The sequence below is a fragment of the Dendropsophus ebraccatus genome, chromosome 2, assembly GCF_027789765.1.
Source record: "Dendropsophus ebraccatus isolate aDenEbr1 chromosome 2, aDenEbr1.pat, whole genome shotgun sequence".
NCBI classification, from domain to species: domain Eukaryota; kingdom Metazoa; phylum Chordata; class Amphibia; order Anura; family Hylidae; genus Dendropsophus; species Dendropsophus ebraccatus.
The window spans coordinates 213,749,475-213,758,566 of record NC_091455.1 but is presented as its reverse complement, the minus strand read 5'-3'; the positions used below and the strand labels follow the sequence as shown (position 1 = coordinate 213,758,566).

General features: G+C 41.0%; 1 long non-coding RNA gene across 1 annotated transcript; it reads left to right on the top strand.

Annotated features, from left to right (window-relative positions):
* The first annotated feature begins 2,212 nt into the window (after nucleotides 1-2,212).
* LOC138784943 (uncharacterized) lies at nucleotides 2,213-7,891 on the top strand. The gene is made up of 3 exons (XR_011361984.1): nucleotides 2,213-2,311; nucleotides 6,363-6,469; nucleotides 7,210-7,891. It is a non-coding gene; the product is annotated as an uncharacterized lncRNA (long non-coding RNA).
* Nucleotides 7,892-9,092: the final 1,201 nt, after the last annotated feature.

The window sequence follows — 9,092 nt, the reverse complement described above, 5'->3', positions numbered from 1 at the left end:
CTTCTTGTGCAGGCTTGAATGTTTCAATCTAAAGGGTATTGCCTTCCGTGTCACAATCATTATAGTCATGAATTTCTATAAAAGGAGAAAAGGAAAAACAATTATTAGAAAATTTCCAAAAAAGCTAAGAAATAAATTCAGATTGTTTGTGTACATATGATACTCCCTTACATTGCGGATACATGAGGGTATATAGAAGCATATGGAGAGGTAAATAACTACTTAAACATATGGTTATTGATAATGTATTCAACGTTTAAACCACACGGGGATAAAGATTGTAGCTCGTGAATCCAATATAATTCCTTACGGAGGAGCAACATTTTTCTGTTGCCACCTCTCTTTGGTTGTAACACTCGATCAATAAGCATGAATCTAAGGTACCCTTCAGAATGACCAAACTTGGTAAAGTGACAGGAGACCGGTAGATCCAATTTCTTTTTTCGGATGCTGTATCGATGCTGATTGATGCGGGTTTTGACATCCAATGTCGTCTCACCCACATAAATCAGATCACACGGACACATGAGAATATAAATAACCCAGTCACTATTACATGTCAAGTATTGTTGAATACGGTATTGTTTCTTAGTTTTAGGATGTGTGAACACATTTCCCTTGCACATGTACTTACAATTAACACACACCCGGCACGGATAGGAACCCTTCCCCCCTGGTGTCAGTACACGTTGTCCATCGCCTTGTGTGTGTCTAATGTCCGTGCGTACCAATTTGTCACGAACATTTTTAGCTCTCCTATATGAGAACAATGGAGGACTCTGAAATTCAGGTACATTGTTATGTTGTTCCCTGACTATATACCAATGTTTAAGAACAATCCTGTTTATGTCTTTAGACGCATGTGAATAGGTGCTAACAAACGGTATACGATCCATTGTGTGAGCCGCGAGCTTGGGTTCCAATAGTTTCCCTCTCTCTATATTTTTTACTTTGTTTTTACACATTTCCAATAGTCTCTTAGGGTATCCCCTCTCCTTAAACTTGAACTCCATCTTATCTAAGGCTGTCTCCAAGTTATTCTCTTCCTCCACTATTCGTTTTGCCCTCAACATCTGCGAGTAGGGCAGGGATTTCAACATGTTGTTCGGATGGCAGCTGTTAAAGTGTAGAAAATTGTTGCAATCAGTATCCTTTGTATAGATATCTGTCGTCAATTTATTGTTCTCAATGGTTATCTGCACATCCAGATAGTGTATGGTGTGGAGATCCATATGAGCCACAAATTTTATTGTCTCGTCAATGGTGTTCAAATAATTGATGAAGTCACATAAATCACTCATGTTCCCAGACCACAGCATGAAAATGTCATCTATAAAGCGCCACCATGACGTCACATTACTGTAATGGTGTGCTGCATAGATTTGAGTGTCTTCCAAACGGGACATGACGATGTTGGCATACGTAGGGGCCACATTCGCCCCCATCGCCACGCCCCGTTGCTGTAAGTATATTTGCCCATCAAAGGAAAAATAGTTACTGGTTAAGACTAACCCCAACAATCTCAAGATAAAATCTCGATCTTTTGCACTGTAGTCCAATGATACGAGAGATTCAGCAATAGCCTGCATACCTCTCTCGTGATCAATGGAAGTGTACAAACTTGTTACATCCAATGTCACTAGTATAGTCCCCTCAGGTACAACCAAGTCTGATATTTTATTCAGAAAGTCCGTCGTGTCTTTCAGATAAGATCTAGCACCAGTCGCTAACGGTCTCAAAATTTTATCAAGATAAATGGAAATATTACTCAGGATGGAACCCCTACCGGACACAATAGGTCTGCCCGGGGGGTTCTGAACATCCTTATGAATTTTGGGAAGTAAGTATAACATCGGTAATACAGGATGAGTGACCTTCAGAAAGTCCACTGTTTTCTCATCTACAATGTTTTGATTTAATGCTTCCTGTAATATCCCATCAATTTTCCTCTGTATGTCGAATTTTGGATCGATGTGCAATTGTTTGTATACTCTTGTATCATTGAGTTGTCTATACGCCTCTTGTACGTATGTGTGTCTATCCATTATGACGATGGCTCCGCCCTTGTCCGCGGGTTTGACAATGATGTCTTTCCCACGGGCAAGGGTGTTGACAGCATCAAGTTCGCCTGAAGTGAGGTTAGGATTAATCACATCATGATCACCAACCTTATCTCGTAATTTTTTTATATCCTGTCTCACCAGATTCGAAAATGTTTCAATCGCTGCAGATGCCATAGGCGGCATAAAGTCGCTCGGGCTCCTCAAAGAGAGATTACCTATGGACAACTTACAACCAGAAGAACGATCAGGTACGTCACCCGCAGATTGATTCTGAAAGTGAATTTTCAAGTTAAGTCTTCTAACAAATTGAATTAAATCCATATCAATTTCAAACCATTCAACTTTTTGACTTGGACAATAGTTTAACCCCTTTGAAAGCAACAATTTTTCATCATCATTTAAAATATAAGAAGAGATATTTACCACATTAGTGTCAGAGATCACGCTTTTTTCTTGGAGACAGTCTTGGGTGTTGTATTGCGGTTCATTTTTTGAGCCCTGGTTTTTCCGACTTCGATTTCTCTTTCTGCCCCCTCGGCGAGATCGTCGGCCTCCCGGGGGCGCTGGGATAAAAAATTCTCACTGGTGGAAGTCGGTCTTGTCACACTTTCAGTCCTTTTGTTTTTCCTCTGCACAGGCGGATTTTTATTGTCCGAAGACCACACATAAATGCGGCCGGTTTTATAATCTTGAAGATCTCTGTACCACTTATGGCGCTTTTCCTCTTGTAGATCACTTTTAAATTTATCCAGAAATTGTTTTTGTCGGGTAGTATATTGTGTATATTCATCAGCAGTCATTATAGCCTGTAATGTGTCCTCCACTGCTTCCATCGAGTTGGTCACCTCCGAAAACTGTCGTTGCATCGACTCAATATGTAATAAAATCAAGTCCAGTGCATATTTATTGGAAACCAATTCATACATCCTCCGAAATTCAGTATCCTCTAACAGCATTGTGGGCTTCAAACGAGCCCTCATCCCTCTAGGTATACGTTTAGCTCGATAATATTCTCCCAATGTGAAAATATGTAAGTCTAAAGTCACCATTTTTTTAGATAATTGTTCATAATTACGTTTAATATCAATATGCGAGAAAGTTTCTAGGTAGTTCTCACCCCTTCTGATGCCTCCAATAATACGCTCCGCATCACCCTCCGTAAGGGAATGGCCTTGTGCTGTGGCAGCAGCGCTGGTCAGATTCTGTCTGATACGTTGTTCCATGTTCCTCAGTAATCAGCAATATACAGAGACGAGTCGGGTGCCAGCCGGTGAGTCTCAATGAATATCTTAAGAAATATAGGCAGCACCTTGAATGCACGAGATAGGTGCCCGCAGACGGGTCCTGGACAACGGACCAAAGTAGATATGTAGCAAAAATACTCTGCAGCACTCGAAAGTTCTTGGGCAAACGTGACGTGGGTTTATTTAAACATCGTAAACACAGCAAACAAGAAGTAAAGAGACACGACGTTTCGGCGTACCTTACGCCATTTTCAAGTGTACTAGTGCCACAAACAATCACAGCTTAAATACATTTGTGCTAAGTAGTTGCAAAACACGATACGTGCAAAATTCTGTCAATCACAGTGAAAAGTTACTCCCATTCCACTCCTCTCCATCACCTGATTGGAGTGTGCTAATGTCCATGTTTAAGAGCCTATACGGCATAATAGATTAGTAAAGTGTCCATTCATAAAAGTGATCACCAAAAAAGTGAAAAAAACTTGAATCGGCATAGTCCATCATAAATTTGTATAGACGATATATTCACTGGAAGGCAATCCCAAATTGTTCTCAATCCAAGCCAGTTGCACATACTTAAATTACCGCAAGTATACTCTCAGACAGGTCTGAACGAGGCATAGTCTTCAGCTACGAAGCCGCTTCCTCCTGGAGTTGCCGGGGACCCTCCTCCCATAGGGCGAGAGATCTCCAGTACGACTCCAGCCCTCCCACCGAATGTGAATCCACACCAGCGGGCAGCCGGAATCACCTCCCGGGGTTGCGGCCATTTTCTTCAGACTAGCCGCAATGTGAACGCACAATGTGAATGGCCACCGGGCCGCAAGCTGTAAATACTTGTAAATGATGAACTTCTTGTGCAGGCTTGAATGTTTCAATCTAAAGGGTATTGCCTTCCGTGTCACAATCATTATAGTCATGAATTTCTATAAAAGGAGAAAAGGAAAAACAATTATTAGAAAATTTCCAAAAAAGCTAAGAAATAAATTCAGATTGTTTGTGTACATATGATACTCCCTTACATTGCGGATACATGAGGGTATATAGAAGCATATGGAGAGGTAAATAACTACTTAAACATATGGTTATTGATAATGTATTCAACGTTTAAACCACACGGGGATAAAGATTGTAGCTCGTGAATCCAATATAATTCCTTACGGAGGAGCAACATTTTTCTGTTGCCACCTCTCTTTGGTTGTAACACTCGATCAATAAGCATGAATCTAAGGTCCCCTTCAGAATGACCAAACTTGGTAAAGTGACAGGAGACCGGTAGATCCAATTTCTTTTTTCGGATGCTGTATCGATGCTGATTGATGCGGGTTTTGACATCCAATGTCGTCTCACCCACATAAATCAGATCACACGGACACATGAGAATATAAATAACCCAGTCACTATTACATGTCAAGTATTGTTGAATACGGTATTGTTTCTTAGTTTTAGGATGTGTGAACACATTTCCCTTGCACATGTACTTACAATTAACACACACCCGGCACGGATAGGAACCCTTCCCCCCTGGTGTCAGTACACGTTGTCCATCGCCTTGTGTGTGTCTAATGTCCGTGCGTACCAATTTGTCACGAACATTTTTAGCTCTCCTATATGAGAACAATGGAGGACTCTGAAATTCAGGTACATTGTTATGTTGTTCCCTGACTATATACCAATGTTTAAGAACAATCCTGTTTATGTCTTTAGACGCATGTGAATAGGTGCTAACAAACGGTATACGATCCATTGTGTGAGCCGCGAGCTTGGGTTCCAATAGTTTCCCTCTCTCTATATTTTTTACTTTGTTTTTACACATTTCCAATAGTCTCTTAGGGTATCCCCTCTCCTTAAACTTGAACTCCATCTTATCTAAGGCTGTCTCCAAGTTATTCTCTTCCTCCACTATTCGTTTTGCCCTCAACATCTGCGAGTAGGGCAGGGATTTCAACATGTTGTTCGGATGGCAGCTGTTAAAGTGTAGAAAATTGTTGCAATCAGTATCCTTTGTATAGATATCTGTCGTCAATTTATTGTTCTCAATGGTTATCTGCACATCCAGATAGTGTATGGTGTGGAGATCCATATGAGCCACAAATTTTATTGTCTCGTCAATGGTGTTCAAATAATTGATGAAGTCACATAAATCACTCATGTTCCCAGACCACAGCATGAAAATGTCATCTATAAAGCGCCACCATGACGTCACATTACTGTAATGGTGTGCTGCATAGATTTGAGTGTCTTCCAAACGGGACATGACGATGTTGGCATACGTAGGGGCCACATTCGCCCCCATCGCCACGCCCCGTTGCTGTAAGTATATTTGCCCATCAAAGGAAAAATAGTTACTGGTTAAGACTAACCCCAACAATCTCAAGATAAAATCTCGATCTTTTGCACTGTAGTCCAATGATACGAGAGATTCAGCAATAGCCTGCATACCTCTCTCGTGATCAATGGAAGTGTACAAACTTGTTACATCCAATGTCACTAGTATAGTCCCCTCAGGTACAACCAAGTCTGATATTTTATTCAGAAAGTCCGTCGTGTCTTTCAGATAAGATCTAGCACCAGTCGCTAACGGTCTCAAAATTTTATCAAGATAAATGGAAATATTACTCAGGATGGAACCCCTACCGGACACAATAGGTCTGCCCGGGGGGTTCTGAACATCCTTATGAATTTTGGGAAGTAAGTATAACATCGGTAATACAGGATGAGTGACCTTCAGAAAGTCCACTGTTTTCTCATCTACAATGTTTTGATTTAATGCTTCCTGTAATATCCCATCAATTTTCCTCTGTATGTCGAATTTTGGATCGATGTGCAATTGTTTGTATACTCTTGTATCATTGAGTTGTCTATACGCCTCTTGTACGTATGTGTGTCTATCCATTATGACGATGGCTCCGCCCTTGTCCGCGGGTTTGACAATGATGTCTTTCCCACGGGCAAGGGTGTTGACAGCATCAAGTTCGCCTGAAGTGAGGTTAGGATTAATCACATCATGATCACCAACCTTATCTCGTAATTTTTTTATATCCTGTCTCACCAGATTCGAAAATGTTTCAATCGCTGCAGATGCCATAGGCGGCATAAAGTCGCTCGGGCTCCTCAAAGAGAGATTACCTATGGACAACTTACAACCAGAAGAACGATCAGGTACGTCACCCGCAGATTGATTCTGAAAGTGAATTTTCAAGTTAAGTCTTCTAACAAATTGAATTAAATCCATATCAATTTCAAACCATTCAACTTTTTGACTTGGACAATAGTTTAACCCCTTTGAAAGCAACAATTTTTCATCATCATTTAAAATATAAGAAGAGATATTTACCACATTAGTGTCAGAGATCACGCTTTTTTCTTGGAGACAGTCTTGGGTGTTGTATTGCGGTTCATTTTTTGAGCCCTGGTTTTTCCGACTTCGATTTCTCTTTCTGCCCCCTCGGCGAGATCGTCGGCCTCCCGGGGGCGCTGGGATAAAAAATTCTCACTGGTGGAAGTCGGTCTTGTCACACTTTCAGTCCTTTTGTTTTTCCTCTGCACAGGCGGATTTTTATTGTCCGAAGACCACACATAAATGCGGCCGGTTTTATAATCTTGAAGATCTCTGTACCACTTATGGCGCTTTTCCTCTTGTAGATCACTTTTAAATTTATCCAGAAATTGTTTTTGTCGGGTAGTATATTGTGTATATTCATCAGCAGTCATTATAGCCTGTAATGTGTCCTCCACTGCTTCCATATGTTTAAGTAGTTATTTACCTCTCCATATGCTTCTATATACCCTCATGTATCCGCAATGTAAGGGAGTATCATATGTACACAAACAATCTGAATTTATTTCTTAGCTTTTTTGGAAATTTTCTAATAATTGTTTTTCCTTTTCTCCTTTTATAGAAATTCATGACTATAATGATTGTGACACGGAAGGCAATACCCTTTAGATTGAAACATTCAAGCCTGCACAAGAAGTTCATCATTTACAAGTATTTACAGCTTGCGGCCCGGTGGCCATTCACATTGTGCGTTCACATTGCGGCTAGTCTGAAGAAAATGGCCGCAACCCCGGGAGGTGATTCCGGCTGCCCGCTGGTGTGGATTCACATTCGGTGGGAGGGCTGGAGTCGTACTGGAGATCTCTCGCCCTATGGGAGGAGGGTCCCCGGCAACTCCAGGAGGAAGCGGCTTCGTAGCTGAAGACTATGCCTCGTTCAGACCTGTCTGAGAGTATACTTGCGGTAATTTAAGTATGTGCAACTGGCTTGGATTGAGAACAATTTGGGATTGCCTTCCAGTGAATATATCGTCTATACAAATTTATGATGGACTATGCCGATTCAAGTTTTTTTCACTTTTTTGGTGATCACTTTTATGAATGGACACTTTACTAATCTATTATGCCGTATAGGCTCTTAAACATGGACATTAGCACACTCCAATCAGGTGATGGAGAGGAGTGGAATGGGAGTAACTTTTCACTGTGATTGACAGAATTTTGCACGTATCGTGTTTTGCAACTACTTAGCACAAATGTATTTAAGCTGTGATTGTTTGTGGCACTAGTACACTTGAAAATGGCGTAAGGTACGCCGAAACGTCGTGTCTCTTTACTTCTTGTTTGCTGTGTTTACGATGTTTAAATAAACCCACGTCACGTTTGCCCAAGAACTTTCGAGTGCTGCAGAGTATTTTTGCTACATATCTACTTTGGTCCGTTGTCCAGGACCCGTCTGCGGGCACCTATCTCGTGCATTCAAGGTGCTGCCTATATTTCTTAAGATATTCATTGAGACTCACCGGCTGGCACCCGACTCGTCTCTGTATATTGCTGATTACTGAGGAACATGGAACAACGTATCAGACAGAATCTGACCAGCGCTGCTGCCACAGCACAAGGCCATTCCCTTACGGAGGGTGATGCGGAGCGTATTATTGGAGGCATCAGAAGGGGTGAGAACTACCTAGAAACTTTCTCGCATATTGATATTAAACGTAATTATGAACAATTATCTAAAAAAATGGTGACTTTAGACTTACATATTTTCACATTGGGAGAATATTATCGAGCTAAACGTATACCTAGAGGGATGAGGGCTCGTTTGAAGCCCACAATGCTGTTAGAGGATACTGAATTTCGGAGGATGTATGAATTGGTTTCCAATAAATATGCACTGGACTTGATTTTATTACATATTGAGTCGATGCAACGACAGTTTTCGGAGGTGACCAACTCGATGGAAGCAGTGGAGGACACATTACAGGCTATAATGACTGCTGATGAATATACACAATATACTACCCGACAAAAACAATTTCTGGATAAATTTAAAAGTGATCTACAAGAGGAAAAGCGCCATAAGTGGTACAGAGATCTTCAAGATTATAAAACCGGCCGCATTTATGTGTGGTCTTCGGACAATAAAAATCCGCCTGTGCAGAGGAAAAACAAAAGGACTGAAAGTGTGACAAGACCGACTTCCACCAGTGAGAATTTTTTATCCCAGCGCCCCCGGGAGGCCGACGATCTCGCCGAGGGGGCAGAAAGAGAAATCGAAGTCGGAAAAACCAGGGCTCAAAAAATGAACCGCAATACAACACCCAAGACTGTCTCCAAGAAAAAAGCGTGATCTCTGACACTAATGTGGTAAATATCTCTTCTTATATTTTAAATGATGATGAAAAATTGTTGCTTTCAAAGGGGTTAAACTATTGTCCAAGTCAAAAAGTTGAATGGTTTGAAATTGATATGGATTTAATTCAATTTGTTAGAAGACTTAACT